At 36.3% G+C, this 16,884-nt stretch overlaps 1 protein-coding gene and 1 long non-coding RNA gene across 8 annotated transcripts in view; one reads left to right on the top strand and one right to left on the bottom strand.

Annotated features, from left to right (window-relative positions):
* Positions 1-16,884, top strand: part of Ptprk (protein tyrosine phosphatase receptor type K) — a 481,811-nt gene that overhangs the window by 22,084 nt on the left and 442,843 nt on the right. The window lies entirely within an intron of this gene.
* On the bottom strand, positions 7,081-15,932 carry LOC125357275. Its single transcript, XR_007212105.1, has 3 exons — positions 15,898-15,932; positions 9,137-9,141; positions 7,081-8,210 (listed from the first exon to the last, which is right to left on the bottom strand). It is a non-coding gene; the product is annotated as an uncharacterized LOC125357275 (long non-coding RNA).

Genomic DNA, 16,884 nt, shown 5'->3' with positions numbered 1-16,884 from the left:
CATTTTCTCAGCCTGCTTCTAAGGCTTCCAAATGCCCTTTGGTTTAAAATATTCAGCATGCCAAAAGTACTATGTGTTGGAGTATCATTTTCTAAGCCTCAGTTTTACCTGTAACGTTTCATTGATTCCAGACAATACCTTGGTTTATTGAGGCCCTTTTGAGTTTACTGTGATTCCAAACAGTATACATGTAATTTGAGTAAGAATTTCTTAGGAACATTATAGTCTTCTTCATTTATAAAGAAATGTATGATAAAATGACAATACAGTCATTTCAAAAACTATGTCTAAAACTGTCATACTGTGTCATTATTAATTTATTTTTATAAGTCAATGGGTAGTGTGAGTTGGTTTATTTATTTAAGAAAAATAAATTTTCCAATATATTTATAACTCTATATGTTGGACATGTTGGTACTTAGCATCAAACTGAAGGGTGTTACATTATTTTAAAGACTATTCCTCATATTCTAGGTCATGACCATATATGGAATATACCTGGACCTTGTCTTAAGTCCTGGGATCCTGTTACATTTGAGTTACTTCATCTGGCTTAATATTTTATATTAATAATGATCATCATGAAAATATGTATTGAATGAAAATTGTGTATAATATTTTGATAGAAGCTATAGGTACACAAAGGCTGTGAAAATTTCCCTGTTCATGTATATAAAAACCAGAGTATTTTATACTTAAAATTCTGTTTCATTCATTTTATTACTGATCAGGGTTTAGTACTCTCCTAGTTTGCATCTGTCCAGATTTAGGAAATATATGTTTTCTATCAATCATACTGCTGGGATCTAGGATGAGGCTTTCTCATTTGACATGCCTCTTCTGAGATTTTGGAGGACACCCTCTATCAGTCTTTTAAGTACTTGTTGAAAACTTTCTCTCTGGCATGTTTTAGGGATTGAAGATGTGGTCATTTAATCATGCTCCTTCATAAAGACAAGCTGTTACCTAGATATTTCTAAATAAATAATCACAAATTAGTAAAATTACTTAGTAAAAGTATAGGAGAATTCTCTAATGGGGATTGCCCTTGTCTCAATGAGAGATCAAGAGTGAGTGGGAATCCTTGCTGTGAAGGAAACCAGGCAGAAGATTCTAAGCAAAGAGTTTGAGTTGTTTGAGGAGTGGAGACTTGAAAAGCACGGAGACACTGACACAGGTATGATGGACTCCTGACAGAAGTCCATCTACCACCATGCTGGAGAAGAGACTGATGGGAAGTTTAGCTGAAGTAGCAAGACTTTCAGGCAGAGTCCAGACCATGCAATACCATTCAGTCATTGTGAGGATTTGATTCAGAAGGAAAAAAGACATGATATGATATTCATTTTAGGAGGATGTCTCTAAGAAGGCTCGATATGCATTTTGGTGGGACCTGTTAGGACAACATTAGTGTATTCTAAGAGAAGGATAATCAGTAGTCTAGATGAAAGTGGAATGGGAGAGAAGTGGTTAGATAGAAAGATGTATCTTGAAGGAAAGAGTGATAGGACTTGCTGATACATTTGTGGGTACCGATGAAAAAGGAAGGATGAGCAAAGCCTCTGGAGCACCTGCTTTGTACTGTAACATTTATCAAGATTAGGAACATTAAAGTTGGATTTTTGAGGCCTTTGCTGTAAAAGTATTTGAAAACAAGTTGATATGTTACATTTTCCTCTTTTAATACAGAGTTCTATTTTGGGTGACATAGCTATTTTTATTTCTGTCAAAATTATCTCTATGTTAGGGCTTAAAGCATGCATGGTAGTAATGTTCACGTGTTGGAATTTGCCATTGGAAATTACCCATTTCAACTCCACATAAAGTAATTTGATCCTTATTCCAGATATCTTTCTCTATTGATTTCCTGCCCTTTCTGTCTTAAATTCCTTCAGCGATAAGCTTTTCTGTTTTCTGTTCTTCCCTTGCTAACTTTTTCTTCTATAAACTAAAGATGAACACACAACACATACACATATGCATATACACCTATATGCATATTATATACCTACAAATGCACATGATTCTTTATAGGTTGTTCTGTGTTGGTGTGTAACAAAATTTAGGGAAATGGAGAAAAAAAAACTTGAAAGTTGTTACATATCTTTAATGGATTGTCTTGAACACATTCTAGAACATTGATAACTGAGAGTCTCTTTTATTCTTTTAGGGAATAGAAAAAATCTTGCAATTTGTCTGTGTAGGAAAGTCAGAAAAACAGGAATTCAGGGTTTTTACTTTTTCTCCATGTACTTTCAGGGCATTATGACGTTTCAATGTGAATTGTAAAATGTAGGGAGGTATACTCTAATTCCCTTTCACGCACATAAATCAAGTTTTCAGGCTCTTTCGGAAATGTTTACTAGAAGAAACATCATGGGCAGATTTTAAAATGCTTTTGGATTGCATGACTGCATGGTGCCACTTCGATTGAAGGCTTGTAATATTTTATTTTCTTTCCCAAAGAGTCAAGATAAATCCTGTAAACATTTTTTTCTCATTTTGTTGTTTCTGTTGTACTATTGTGTTTGGCTCTAACCTTTTGCCCCTGGGAAAGAAAAGTGTTTTTTTACTCCAATGCTCCTGCCGAGCTCTCCAGCTGTCGGGCAGCAGTTTCAAAGTTGTTCCTTATTTACACACTATAATTCTGGCTGAGCAGAAAGCTCCCCAAGTCTTATCTGAAGCACAACATACAGATTTTAAGGGATATATTTTTGAAAGGGACTTTTGGGTCAGAACTTAACTGGACTGTACTTAAAGAAAGTTATATATAAAATTGAGTTTAATTATGTCATTACATCGTTAAAATGATTGTGGTGAACTCTAACATAAATCTTAATCTTACATAAACTAAGAAAATCTATCAACTGTCATTTATTCAGCATTAAAGAAAACAATCATAGTGTACTGCAATTGTATGTTGGGTACTATATTGAGCTCTGCTAAGGTTGCCAATCTCTATGAGCTACAATTCATTTTGAAAGATGGAAATTTGATAGTGCTACAGCTCACTAAGGAATGCACTGAGGAAGGAGACAGCTTTGGAGAATTTGAGAAAATATCACAGAGGTAGGGACAACTGTGTTAGAACTTAGCCTTGGAGTCTGTAGACTAGAGACATGGAAGAAAAGTACGTGAATACCAAGTCACCACTGTGTTGGATTTGATAACTTTTCTTTTCTTTTTTTTTTTTTTTTGCCCAGTCCTGGGCCTTGGACTCAGGGCCTGAGCACTGTCCCTGGCTTCTTTTTGCTCAAGGCTAGCACTCTGCCACCTGAGCCACAGCGCCGCTTCTGGCTGTTTTCCATATATGTGGTGCTGAGGAATCGAACCGAGAGCTTCATGTGTAGGAGGCAAGCGCTCTTGCCACTAGGCCATATTCCCAGCCCAACTTTTCTTTTTTGGTTGTTACTGTTCTCATATCTTTCCATGAATTGGTTATAGTTTAAGCATTGGGTATAAGTCTGTTTCAAAACTGGCTTTGAGGTATTCATATTCTGATAAATTTAAAAGAATTCCATTTCAATTCTGAGTCTTAGTGGATTTTGTTAAATAGAATTTGCTTTGTCAAAAAGTAAAGATGAATATTTGCTTCCTTTTTGCCGTTTATGCATTCAATGTATATTGTGGACCGCCTAGTATGTGAAATACTGTTTAAATGAACGATGAAAATAAATATTCCAACCCACTCCTTTCCATCCCAAAGCTTAAATTTTGGTGGCCTAGATAGACTCCTTTCTGGAATGGAGTCCAAAATATATTTGTGGTACCACAAATGTCAAAATAAATTACTTTGTCTTACTTCTTCAAAATGTGTTTGATGGAGACAGTGTTTCTAGGTGTGATGGTGGTTGTGTGGAGAGTGTGGCATACAGGGTGTTTCTTGAAATGCAAGACTTCCAGAGGCTATGAGATAGGGCATCTCAGAGGATGAGAAAAATGAAGAGTACTTTCAGTCCAAATGGTTCAACTTGGAGGGAGAGTGGGTTACATTGAATAGAGTTGAAGGAGATAGATTAGATCCAGAGCAATTGAGTAAAAAGAGCTATTCTCTTTGAGACAGGTACAGTGGCAAAGCATATATATGTAATCCTCCAAAAGTCCTATAAGATAAGTATTACATCTTTTGCATGACACCTTCTCTAGGGACCACCTGAGTAGTAAATGATGGGGAGAGGTTCCCAAAGCAACTGTATCTGAGAAGCAAAGTTATGAAATCCATAGATGCTGGAATTTTGGTGTTTGTGTTGCTGTGTGTGTCACTTTTCATTGCTATGACAAAATACTTGAGCCAATGAACCAAAAGAGGGAGGGTTTATTTTGGCCCTTGTTTTTAGAGGCTCCACTATTAACACCATTGCTTTTAAGCCTATGGCAAAGGAGAAATATAATGGTGGAAAGTAGTACAGCTAAAGAAAAATGCTTACCTTATGGCAGCCAGGAAACAGAGCCTAAGAGAAAGGGCCCAGGCCAAGAAAATTTACCATGTAAAGTCCCACTACCTGTGACTTACTTCTGCCACTGAGGTTCTACTTCCTAATAGGCATGAACTCATTAATGCTTTTGCTCACTGATGAAAGTGGAACCATTTTGGTCTCAATGGTATCACCAGCCGAGAAGCAAGCTTTCAACACACAAGTTCTTTCCCGGTTCTTTTCCTATTCAAATTACAGCACTAGCCTACCGAATACAGTTAAAAGTTTCAAGTAAGGAGATGCTTAAATATTTAACAGGTAGCAATGTGATGTATCACAGTGTGATAAATTCAGTAATAGTGCTGCTAGCTCTGACTACTTCATGGGAACATACCAAAGAGGGCAAACCATTCAGTTGGGAGTGGGCAGATGGAGTTTGCCCTAAGGAAATGATACCAGCATTGAGAGCTCAAATGACTCTGACATGAAGGTGGCTTTTTCTAGGCAGACTAAGCAGCCTGTGACAGATCCAGAAATAAAGAAGCAGAACTGCTGTTGGTGTCTTTGAAGGTGTGAGAGACTAATGTAGCACTTTGTTGGGAGTACATGACACCTGTGGATCCTATACCAAGGTAGTGATTTTATCCTAGATGCAACTTGATAAAATTGAAAGGCTTTTAAGTAGAGGAGAAAGAATATCAGATGCCAACAATTAGACAATTATATTAATCTTTTCTTTTTTTAATGTGAGCAGTAGTGAACGAAAGTGAACCACTTCTTAGGGAAAATTACATTGCCTATAAAACTCATCATAGAGTTGAAGCCTAGGCTCTGAGAACCTAGAAGCCATATGCGCACAGACATTTTGCTTCTCTTGTCTTTGCTGTGTTACCCATCATTCTATCCTTCAGCCATCATATTTGTGGCACGCAGAAAAACAATATGGAGTAATATAGACCTAATGTTCAATCTGGTGGTAGGTAGCTTTTGTGTTCTTACAGTTACTCAAACCTGTCTCTATTAAATCTGATGTTCTCCCCACAATTATCAGTTTGGGAAATGACTGCAGGTAAAATAAATGGAAATTATTGGTGTAGCCCATACTGCATTACAGCTGCCAAGTGTGAAGCCAGGGAGGCCTGTCTGCTTCCTCATAAACATTCTTTCCGCATTCTTTATCAGCACATCATCTGGTGACACAAAAAAGGCTTTATATCCTACTGGGCATGTGAGAAAATTAAACCTCTAGCTATTGGTTTTGCTCTTGGTTAGGAATCACTACATTTCTATATTAGCCACTTGTGTTTTAAATTGAGGTAACTGTTACCAGCAAGATGTGTCCTACATTTCCTTCCGAAGATATTACCATTCCCATAATAAGCCATCCCTTAAGCCAAATAATATATGTCTGTTTTCAGGCACTGGATGAGGGTGATTTGTGAATACTACTTCAATAAGTAAATTTAATGGCACTTAACCACAAAGTAAGCTTTTACATAGAACTTCCCATTTGCCAGACACTTTATCTGTATGAACACATTTAATCACCAGCGAGAACATGAGAAATAGATGTTACTGTTATAGGCTCTTACAGACCTAATTGTGTACCCCAAGTTCATATGTTGAAGCCCTCATCTCCCATGTGGCTGTGTAGGTAGTCCCGTAAGGAGGCAAATTTGGTTAATTAAAGTTTATCAATGAGACTCTAATCCACTATGTCTAGTATCCTGATGAGAGGAGCCCTCAAGAATAAACATGAAGAGAAAAAGGCCCAAGTTAGGACACAGTGAGGAGGCAGTCATTTGCAAACCAAGAAGAAACCAGCCATGCTGGCATCTTGATCTTGGATTTCCAGACTTTGGAACTTCAAAAAAGAAATTTTTTTTTTCTTCTTTTAAGCCTTTCAATCTGAAGTACTTTGTTATGGCAGCTCTAGTACATTAATGCACATTTTATCACATGAAGAAGTGGGGATGTGGAAACATTGAAAATCTAGTTCAGGGGCATCTAGAAATGATAAGAGTGAGGATTTAATCATGGGGTGTATGATTATGGAATCAGTGGTGTGCTATTCTACTTCATGAAATTTTACTTCATGTAAAGATCAAGCTCCTGGGGCCGGGTGATGAGCCTACATAACACCTCTGACATTTTGCTTCCGTCCAGAGCACCATACCATGGGCTGTGGGAATGATACATCTGCAGAATCCTTTATACTTGTCATGGTTGGTAATTTTCTCTGGCTCAAGCAATTTCATGGTTCAGAATGAGCAGGGTCAGCAAACACTGTTAAAAGTGTTTCTTGTCACGCATTAACTTTTCAAATAATAGCAAAACTCACTTTCATTCCCCCTCCCCCCTCCCCCCAACATTAGCTTCATTGTGACTGCTGAAAGCTGCTTAGGTAGTATAACTCTGACTGCCATTTTTTGGAGAAAAATTTTTGTGTGTGGGTAAGAACAAGGAACTGGGAAGAGAAGAAAACATACTGTTTGAATTAAAGTAAGTTGATACCTAAGACTTACATAATCAATGAATTTGGAACTTTTTTGCTATTTAAAAATGGCTGAAGATGTGGCTTTGTGGTAGTGTTTGCCCATCATGCATGAGGTTCTGGGTTCAATTCCTCAGTACCACAATGAATAATAATAGTAATAATAATATGCATTAAGACAAGGATTTAAGAGAGAGGTTAATTTGATAAAGGATCATTGTATGTGTGTATGGAAATATCACAAATGGAGCTCGTTTGTACAATTAACACGCACTGATACAATTGTGCTTACTAAATGTTTTAAGATAGTACCTAAAATATGATACTGGCTTTGGTAGTTAAGCTTCAGTAAACCTAAAGAAATGACATAGATATAAAGTTGCAATCCAGTGACAGTTGAAGGTCAGTTAATAGGACTTTTCCTGAACAGGAAGACAATTTACAAAGTGTAGTTTGTACAAGAAAACACAACCAATAATAAGTTCTTGGACCCACCACTCTTTAAGGACATAATTAAAGGAAGACTAGTTTGTGTGATTCTTCATATGTCTTTTGAAATTTGTATTTGGATAGAGATTTGGACATTGGTAAAAATTACAACTAGGTTGCATTGATTTGTTTGATTTTTATGTTTTACTTAAATTTGTATGATTGAGACAGTTGTCTGAAAAGCATGGTTTTAGCTTTGGAAGCCATGTTAATAGCACTAAACATAGGCCTGAGACTTGGCATTATCTCAGATCTGGTTTGTCCCCAGTCCATGATACCTGTTATATGTGTTATACACTTACCAACACCTGAACAAGGAGGATTTATTGAGTTTTACTCTAAGGGTGAAACTTTAATCTGCCTTTTGAATGAACTAAGAAAATCTCATTTCTATGTGTCTGTGTATAATTTCAGTAGAAAATATATCCTACTTTCAGCATATTTAGCCATCAGGCAAATACAAATTAAAATTACATTGAGATTGCATCTCACCCCAAAAGAATGGCTGCCATCAAGAAAAGAAAAGTAACAGTTATTGATGAGGATGGGATGGGGGAAAGAAACCCTTAGATAGGATTGGTGGGAATGTAAATTTGGGGATACTATGATTAGTAAAGAAGTTAGTCAGAAGATTGCAAATAGAACTACCATGTGATTCAGAGTTATACCAACTCTGATTATGCACTCAAAAGAACCAGAGTCAGCTCACTACTGCGATGCCTTACATTTATGTTTATTTTGACACTATCCATTACAGCCAGGTTGTACAATCAAACTGGATGCCTAGCCATGAATGAATAGATAAAGAGAATCTCTCTCTCTCTTTCTCTCTCTCTCTCTCTCTCTCTCTCTCTCACACACACACACACACACACACACACACACACTGGTGTTATATCCAGCCACAAAAATTAGAATGAAATTATGTCAGTTGCAGGGAAAGAGAACTAGAGATCATCATGTTAAGTGAAATGAAATAAACTCACAAAGATAATCTCGTTTTCTATTTTATTTATTTGTTTATTTTTTGTCTTTCTTTGGGCTAGAACTGTTTTGGGCACTATCCTTGGGCTTCTTTTTGCTCAAGGTTAGCACTTTACCACTTGAGCCACAGTGCCACTTCTGGCTTTTTCTGTATATGTGGTACTGAGGAATCGAACCTAGGGCTTCATGCTTGCTAGGCAAGCACTCTACCACTAAGCCACATTCCCAGCCCCTTGTTTTCTATTCTGTATAGAAATTAGGATAACAAGCAGGTAAGTAAAGGATGGACTAATGGAAATGTGGAAAGGGAAAATTAGAAAGAGTAATGAAGAAGAAAATGTGGTGAAAATGACCAAGATATATAATATACATGTATTAGAGTATTATAATGAAACTCCATTTCTTTGTAGATTAATCTATAGTAATAAACATAAATCTTCTAATATCAAGTAGATTGATCTTAACATATATCTTCTAATGTTTATCTTTAGGATTGTCCTTATTTAAAGCTTTGAGATGTACTTTTCTATTCATTCCATTGGAATTAGCTGCTGTAGAAATATTTGTAAAACTCTAGGATTCAGATTTATGGAAAATGTACCAAGAAACAACATGAAGCATACCATGTTTTTCCTGGCATGGTTTTTATTCATACTTATTACATTAAAAATACAGGCATTTAAAAATATGAATAGATTACTATAATATACAGTTGTCTTTCTTCCCAGATCAATGGCTTTTGTTAGGTTTTCACGTAAACTTTTCTATGGAAGTAAATTTGTTCTGTTTTATTTTCAGTCAGTGTATTTGTTAGTGAAATCTGAGGGATATAATCAATGCGCTTTAAAATCATAGTTGAAATTTGTTTTTCTTTTCAGAATTCATGTTAAGATTTAAGTTTGAAATTTGTTTGTTTATTGAAAAGTGCATCATGCTGACATAGGTGTAATGCTTTTCTGGTGAACCATATTCCTTCAGTACTCAACCCCACAGATGCTGAACCAAAGGTACTTCTTGGCTGAACTAACCAAAAATATGGAGGCTTTGCCCTGTGCACTTGAATAAGCAATTTTAGCAGTAATTACCCAGCATACTCAACATGAAAGGTGGGGTGGGATCTTTTTCAAAGATAATCATCTGTTTGGTTTATGTTACAAATAGCATATTCTACTTGATCCTATGGTAGGCAACTGTAGTTTGCGGGTGCCCAGTATCTATTTCCTATTCGTAAAAGGAAGCAGTATACAGACTGTGCCATGGGAAATGATGCCTCCTCATTGGGTACAGTTCTTGCAAGAACTTTCAGACATCTGTCCATTATTCACGTGGTGGGTGGCTGAACCACATCCCAAAATACGAATCTTACCCCAGGATTGCTTAAACTGAGACTTTCAAGAAAGTAATTCTCGGGCTGGGGATATGGCCTAGTGGCAAGAGTGCCTGCCTCGGATACACGAGGCCCTAGGTTCGATTCCCCAGCACCACATATACAGAAAACGGCCAGAAGCGGCGCTGTGGCTCAAGTGGCAGAGTGCTAGCCTTGAGCGGGAAGAAGCCAGGGACAGTGCTCAAGCCCTGAGTCCAAGGCCCAGGACTGGCAAAAAAAGAAAAAAAAAGAAAAGAAAGTAATTCTCTATGGATATAGAGAATGTCACCCCGTCATCCCCCCCCCCCCCCCACTGGTGTTATATTCAGCCATAAAAAATAGAATGCAATTATGTCAGTTGCAGGGAAAGAGAACTGGAGATCATTGTGTTAAGTGAAATGAAATAAACTCACAAAGATAATCCATATGTAGTACCCATCTTCCTTGTGTTTGAGCAATGATGGAGGAGTAGGAAAAGGGAGAAACTGGGATTTTCTTGGCATGTTGACAATCCCTGGATCTGGTTATTTATAAGAACTTGCTTCCTGCATATTTTGTGGTTTAATTATTCAGCGTTTCCCCAAGTCAGTTCATTTTTACTTTTGCCTGGTTTGAATTAAAGTTTCTGTCACTTAAATCAAAGCAGTAGCCATGTCAATCAAATTGTTTTTTTCTACACATGTTCTCTGGTCATAGGCATAAATTCCTTGCAGTAATTATAGTGACATCAGATAGAAATTTGTTTTTCTTCTTTACCCCCCCCCCCCAAATTATTACACATAGTAAACACATACTCCTTTTCTTCAATCTTTTTTTTTTTTTTTTTTACAGATGCCTTAAGAAAAGCTGTATAATACATAAATTGTCATCCTGGTTTACAATCCGGTCCATGTTCATTGTTTAAATTTACTTTTACTACTATTCCATTATTAAAAAATAATAAAGAACTTCTTGATTTTTTTGTAGTAGTGTTCCCTGAGTTAATTTCTACAAGAGTGATGGTGGAGAAAAAAAAAATGAATAAGCATTTATTTTGGAACCCAAATATAACTGAACATAAATCCAAACTGCCATTCACTATCTTAGTGGTATTATCAACACAATCGAGAAGTTAAGCCATTATTTAGCTTCTTAGACAAAGGGGGATAATAGTGGCCAACTTCTGTTTTTATTATTAAAAATGAAATGAAAAAAGTAAGTGCATTGTATATTAAAAAACAAACCTGTGTTTAACATCCAAGGAAAACTGGTTACTCGTCATTGAGGAAGGTACTTTCCATTGTTGAATGTTTGATTATTGTCAACTCATTCCTTAGCAACATATTTCCGGTAGGAGCACCACCATTTCCTTGTGGACACTGTTTACTTCATTTCTGCCTCTTTTCTTTGGTAGAGATCTACATCTTTTCTGTGGTAGAGATTACCTCCAATCTGGGTACTCTTGAGAGCTAGGCACTGTAATTCTTCCATGGGATCTTTGCCTGTTTGGTAGCATCCTTCATTCTAACAGTATCTCTTCTTTCTGTCATACTCATTCTTTTCTATTGCTTCCTTCCTCCTTTCTCTTTTTCTTTTTGCTGGTACTAGGGCTTTAACTCAGGGTCAGAGAGCTCTTTGTTAACTTCTTCCTCTCAAGGCTGGTGTTCTACCACTTAAGCCACACCTCTGCTTTCTGTTTGGTTTTTTTTTTTTTTTTTTCCTTATCATTGTAGTTAAGTGTCTCAGCAACTTTCCTGCAGGGGCTAGCTTCAAACTGCAATCCTCTGATCACAGCTTCCTGAGTAGCTAGGATTACAGACAAGAGCAATCAGTGCAGGACTTTCATCCTCATTTTCCCCCTTTCATTTTAACGTAGCAATGTACATCAATGTCCCAGTCTCTTCTCTAATTCTGATACTTTACCTTTGTAATAACCAGCATTGTTGTATAAATAGGTATTATCGCTGTGTAAACTTTTTGTCGCTTGAGACATCATCTCTCTGTGTAGATGGGTAGTCCTGGCTAGTCACAAACTATATTTCATTTGTTTTATATTGTGTGCCAATCCTGGGGCTTGAGCTCGGGGCTGGGGTGCTGCCCTTGATCTTTCTTGCCCAAGGCTAATGCTCTACCACTAGAGCCACAGAGCCTCTTCTGGCTTTGTTTGTGGTTGATTGGAGATAAGAATGTCATAGACATTCCTGCTTTGACTGGCTTGAACCACCAATCCTCAGATCTCAACCCCCTGAGTTGCTAGGATTACAGGTGTGTGCCATCAGTACTTGCCTAGTCTTGAACTCTTAATCCTCCTTCCTCTGTGTACTGAGTGTGTGAGATTACAGGTGTTTATTACCGTGCCCAGCCTTGCATGTGTTTTCAATGCATAACTTTCTACTTAACATTTACTTATGTGGATATATACAGTTCTGTTAGCATTGAATACCAGGAATACCTTTTTTTCTCTTTACTCTGTTTTTTCTTCCAAGGAAGAAAAGTGTTGGAAATTTGATAGTCACAGAAATGAGTGAAGAGTAAATAACAGGATAGCTCGTTAGCTTGCATAGAACCTGCTGACAACTGTTTTATGTGTATTATTATAAACAAGTGGTTTAAATTTATGATGCCATTACTTAAGTGATTTTAACAAAATGTGATTATGGGTTGATTGCAACAGAGTCATAGGTTAACATTTTTATAGGCTACTAGATATTTCCAATAATTTTTCTAATCATATAGTTGCAATTTAATTACAGAGCTTCAATTATTTTTTTCAGGTAACATTAAGCGTCATGTAATTTACATCTGCTATGTATAGATCAGTTCCCTCTTTTATTGTGGGTTCATAGACCCCCTTTTAATGCTTTTGATCCCAAGAGCATCCTGTTGATTGTCTGCCTGCTTAAGTGGAAGTTTAAGCTTTATGAGGTTTGTATATGTTTTGAAGCAAGTTAAAATTACAGTGCTTAGGGGTGTATACTTAATTTGATTTTTCTGAAAAGAAGGGTATTACTGAGTTTAAAAATGTGATTTGAAGGTAACAAACGGTACGAAAAAAATGTATCCAATGCCTAATGTATGACACTGTAACCTCCCTGTAATTCAGTTTGATAATAAATACTAAAAAAAAAACCCCAAAAATGTGATTTGATTTTAACAAATGACTCTAATTAAATTTATTTTGAAGGACACTATTTGAAAAAATAAAAATACTTGCAATTCATTTCCTGTTTCTTCTTATTGTACTTTAGAAGCAAGACTCAGGATTTTCTTTCCTTTAAAAAATTATCTTAAAGTAGTTGTACAAAGGATTTGCCATTCAACAAAATTAGCATTTTCTTTTTTTTTTTCCTACCTCAAAAATTTATCACACACATACAGACATCTTGGCAATGTTCCAGATGATTCAAGAGGGCTCTACTGCTGTTCCCATGAGTAGATATCAGAATATTTTTGCCTTTTAGCACTTCCAGAGCAATCCTTTCATTCCAGTAGGGAAGGAGTCTCTCCAGAACATACTTCGAGCTTTCAGATCGTGACAGTTGCTCCAAGGGTACATCACAGACTTTCATGGTAGTAGGCATGGGATTCCTCAATGGGAGGTGGACTCACCTTGCAGTATCTTCTCCAGAGCCTCAGTTGCTCATCACCGTGATTCAATGCCATTTTCTCCCCGTTGAGCCCAATCAAGGCTCCATAATGATGCTCCTCCCTGGTGCTTTCAAATGGGATAATGTTCAAGACCAGCAATACATCTGCAAAGAATTGCCAGCAGCAGCAGCCGCTGCCCTGCCAGCGCTTCCAAGGACTCATTCAGCATTTTCTTAACACTGTTTTCAAAACAGAACGTTAATGAGATTTACAAGTGGCTTACTTGTGATTTGAAGTTTACTTTTTGAAACATTTATCAGGAACTGGTTTCTTCCCTGGTTTATTTCTAACCATGTGAATGAATATATGTAAATACTACCACTTGACAACTGGCCAGCAAGAATGAAATTAGCATCACAGACTCAGTTGACCAAAATTTGTTGTTGTTAGTATTAGATTGTTTGACTTACTAAAGCTTGTAGTTACACACTTATTGAATGCTAATATTAAAATTTTACGTGTACAAACAGTATTGAAAACAACCTTTGGGAAACATCAATTTTCCAAAGTAGATGATCATTTTACTGTTAGGAGGGAAGCACTAATTGACCGAACTTCTAGGGAAGAAAGTAGAAAGCATAGTGGGAGTGAACCCTGCTGATTTTAGGAAAATATATTGGTTTCCTAAAACCTCACAGCTCTAAACGTTAGTCTGTCTTGGACATAATTTAGGATCAAGGATGATGAGGAAGCCTGTACTACCAAGTGGGGAAAAACTAGGGTTGCTCCAATTCCTCCCTTTGTTTTATTTGTTAAACATGGAAAATGCAGTGCGTTTCTAGGATTTATCAGTTCCTACAGTTGAAGAACACTTTAGTCAGTAATTAGGATATGTTTTTGAGGAATCTAGGGAAACTGGGGATGTGTAACAGAATCATGAAAAGGGGAAAATAAGTTGAAAAGGAAATGACTTGCTTTGGAAATTATTAGGACATCCTGCCCAGGATGTCATTGCCAAATCTTTGTTCTGTTATTTTTATTAAAAGATAAGATCTATACACACTAGAAGACAAAGGCAAATATAGACACAATGTAGCCTGTGTATGCTGCATATCAGATTAGCCTAGTACTTGTAATTTGAATTTCACTGTAATTACAGTATAATTCTAAGCTAGTTGCAGGCAAAGGCTATCTGATGCTGGAGTGCAGAGACTTTATTTACAACAAGCTCTTCCAATCAGTGAACACCTATGATTATGTTCAAAATATTTATGAATATACAATACAGTGACTATAACCTGGGCCAAGGAAATTTGTGAGTTCCTTTGGCACTTTAAATATTCATTACTCTGTTTACTTTATTCCCTTATTTACTATGAAAAAATAGCATTTCTGAAAAAAGTCTCCATATTGCTATGCTATTAATTTATAATCTCAGGGATAAGATGTGAAAAGAAACAGGAAAATCAAAATTAGATTTTTTTAAATTACTTTTTAAATAAGAAATGTGATGCTCTTTATTTTTTTTGACAAATAGATGTGAATTGTTTAATTGGATAAACGAAGCTGGTAGAAACAAGTTACTACCCATGTAGAAGCAAAGTTAGAATTACTTTGGTTTCAAATTATGTTATTTTTATGCAAACTGTGGTACTTTTTTGCTCTTAAACATGGTAAAAAATACAAGACAAAAATGAGTCCATGGAATTAAATATTTGGTAGTCAACATGATTCTTATAAGCTTTATAAAATTATACAGTAATACATTGCTCAAGCTTTTGAAAAATAATAAATAGAGAAATTGCTTGGCTCAGTGTTGGTGGTGTATTGCACAGTAAAGAGCTCTATTAATTCATATTATTTTCTAATATGAATTAGATATTAAAATTGATATTATTAATATTAGCAGTTATTCCTATTGTAACATTTTATTTGATCATGGATCTTGCATCTAAGGAAGTTAGCTCTTCCTTGGCTCAGCTAAGAAAAGAGCATGATGTTGACGCATCAAGTGGTTTTATGAGCAGGATACCACCTGGTTCCTCCTTATTCTGACTTCATTTGTTGTTGTCTGGAGTAATGAGAACTGTTCATTGGCTTAGTGCCTTTACTTGTAGGAGACAGATGCTATCTGATCAGTCTTGTCAAAAGAATTCCCAGAATAAGCCATTCAGCTTAGAATAATTGGAGTCTTGTTGATTGAAACAGTAGAAGAGGGAATTCTCTGTATTTTCTTACACCCTACTTCTTTTGTTCATGTCTGCAAAAAATAATATTGACTGACTTGACTGAAGCATAGTGCACATGGGTGACATTTGTGGAGATGCTTCTCTTCTGTGATCAGGCTGTTGTTTATGACCTTCATACCTTCATGTAACGACTCAGCATCTACAGATACCCACATTGTATTTCTGAGCCTATCTGCTAGTGTAGATTTCTGGTCTTATCTTCTTTTTACCTCTTAATTAAACCACTGGTTTCCTTTTCCTATGTCAGTCTCCTATTTCACAACTGTGGCTACAAGACTTTTGTAGTCAGGATTTTCTATGTTTCCATTTCAGTATATTTTGTCTTGCATGCACACACACACACACACACACACAAACAAACACACACACGATTTGGATAAGTGTCCAGGCTTCATTAAAGCTACCAGCACAACCATGTTCATTGAAGCATTTGTTTACTATATCTAAGATATAGAGTCAACTTAGATGGCCATTGATGGATGAATGGATCAAGATAATGTGGTATATATACACAATGGAATTCTATGCTTCTTTCAGAAAGAATGGCATTGCTCCCTTTGTAAGAAAATGGAAAGATTCAGAAAAAAATATGCTAAGTGAAGTGAACCAGGCCAAAAGAAACATAGACTGCATGGTTTTCCTCATTTGTATTAATGAGAATGTGTCTATAAATCTACAAGTAATTCCAATGATAGAAGAAGACAAATAATTACTCTTGGACAAGATTACTTTAGCAAGACTCTAAACATTCACACAGTGAGAACAGAAGAGGATATTCTTAGGAGAGGATCACATGAGCTCAAAAGCTGTGCATATGACATATAAAACAATGCTTATCAAAAGAACTCCAAGAAATGGAAACAAGAGTTGTTTTTATTTTACTTTTTGTTGTTCTTTTGTCTTTCTTTTATTTTCCTGTTTCTTTGGGTTATTTCCTTGTCTTGTATATAAGTCTATCTTATTTGGGGAGGGAAAAGGGTATCACAGAAAGAGTGGGACAAATAGTGAACCAATTCAGCATTGATATTTACTAGACTCTTAAGTTGGAAATGAATGATACAACTTGGGTGGATAGGAGACAGGAGGAGAAAAACTGCGAGAGAACCAGGGAATGGGTGATACTGTTTAAAAGGAAATGTACTCATTACCTGACTTATGTAACTGTAACCCATCTGTATGTTAACTTTACAATAAATAAAAAGTATATATACCACTGTGCAATAGGAACTGTGAGAAAAGATGAACAGAGATGAATCTTGTGGACCAGAGTGAAAATGACAACCCTGGCTATTTCAGTTACTCATTCACTTCTTCAAAGAA

Source organism: Perognathus longimembris, chromosome 9 (genome assembly GCF_023159225.1).
Source record: "Perognathus longimembris pacificus isolate PPM17 chromosome 9, ASM2315922v1, whole genome shotgun sequence".
NCBI lineage: Eukaryota > Metazoa > Chordata > Mammalia > Rodentia > Heteromyidae > Perognathus > Perognathus longimembris.
The sequence above is the reverse complement of the archived record's forward strand: the minus strand, read 5'-3'. Positions and strand labels throughout refer to the sequence as shown.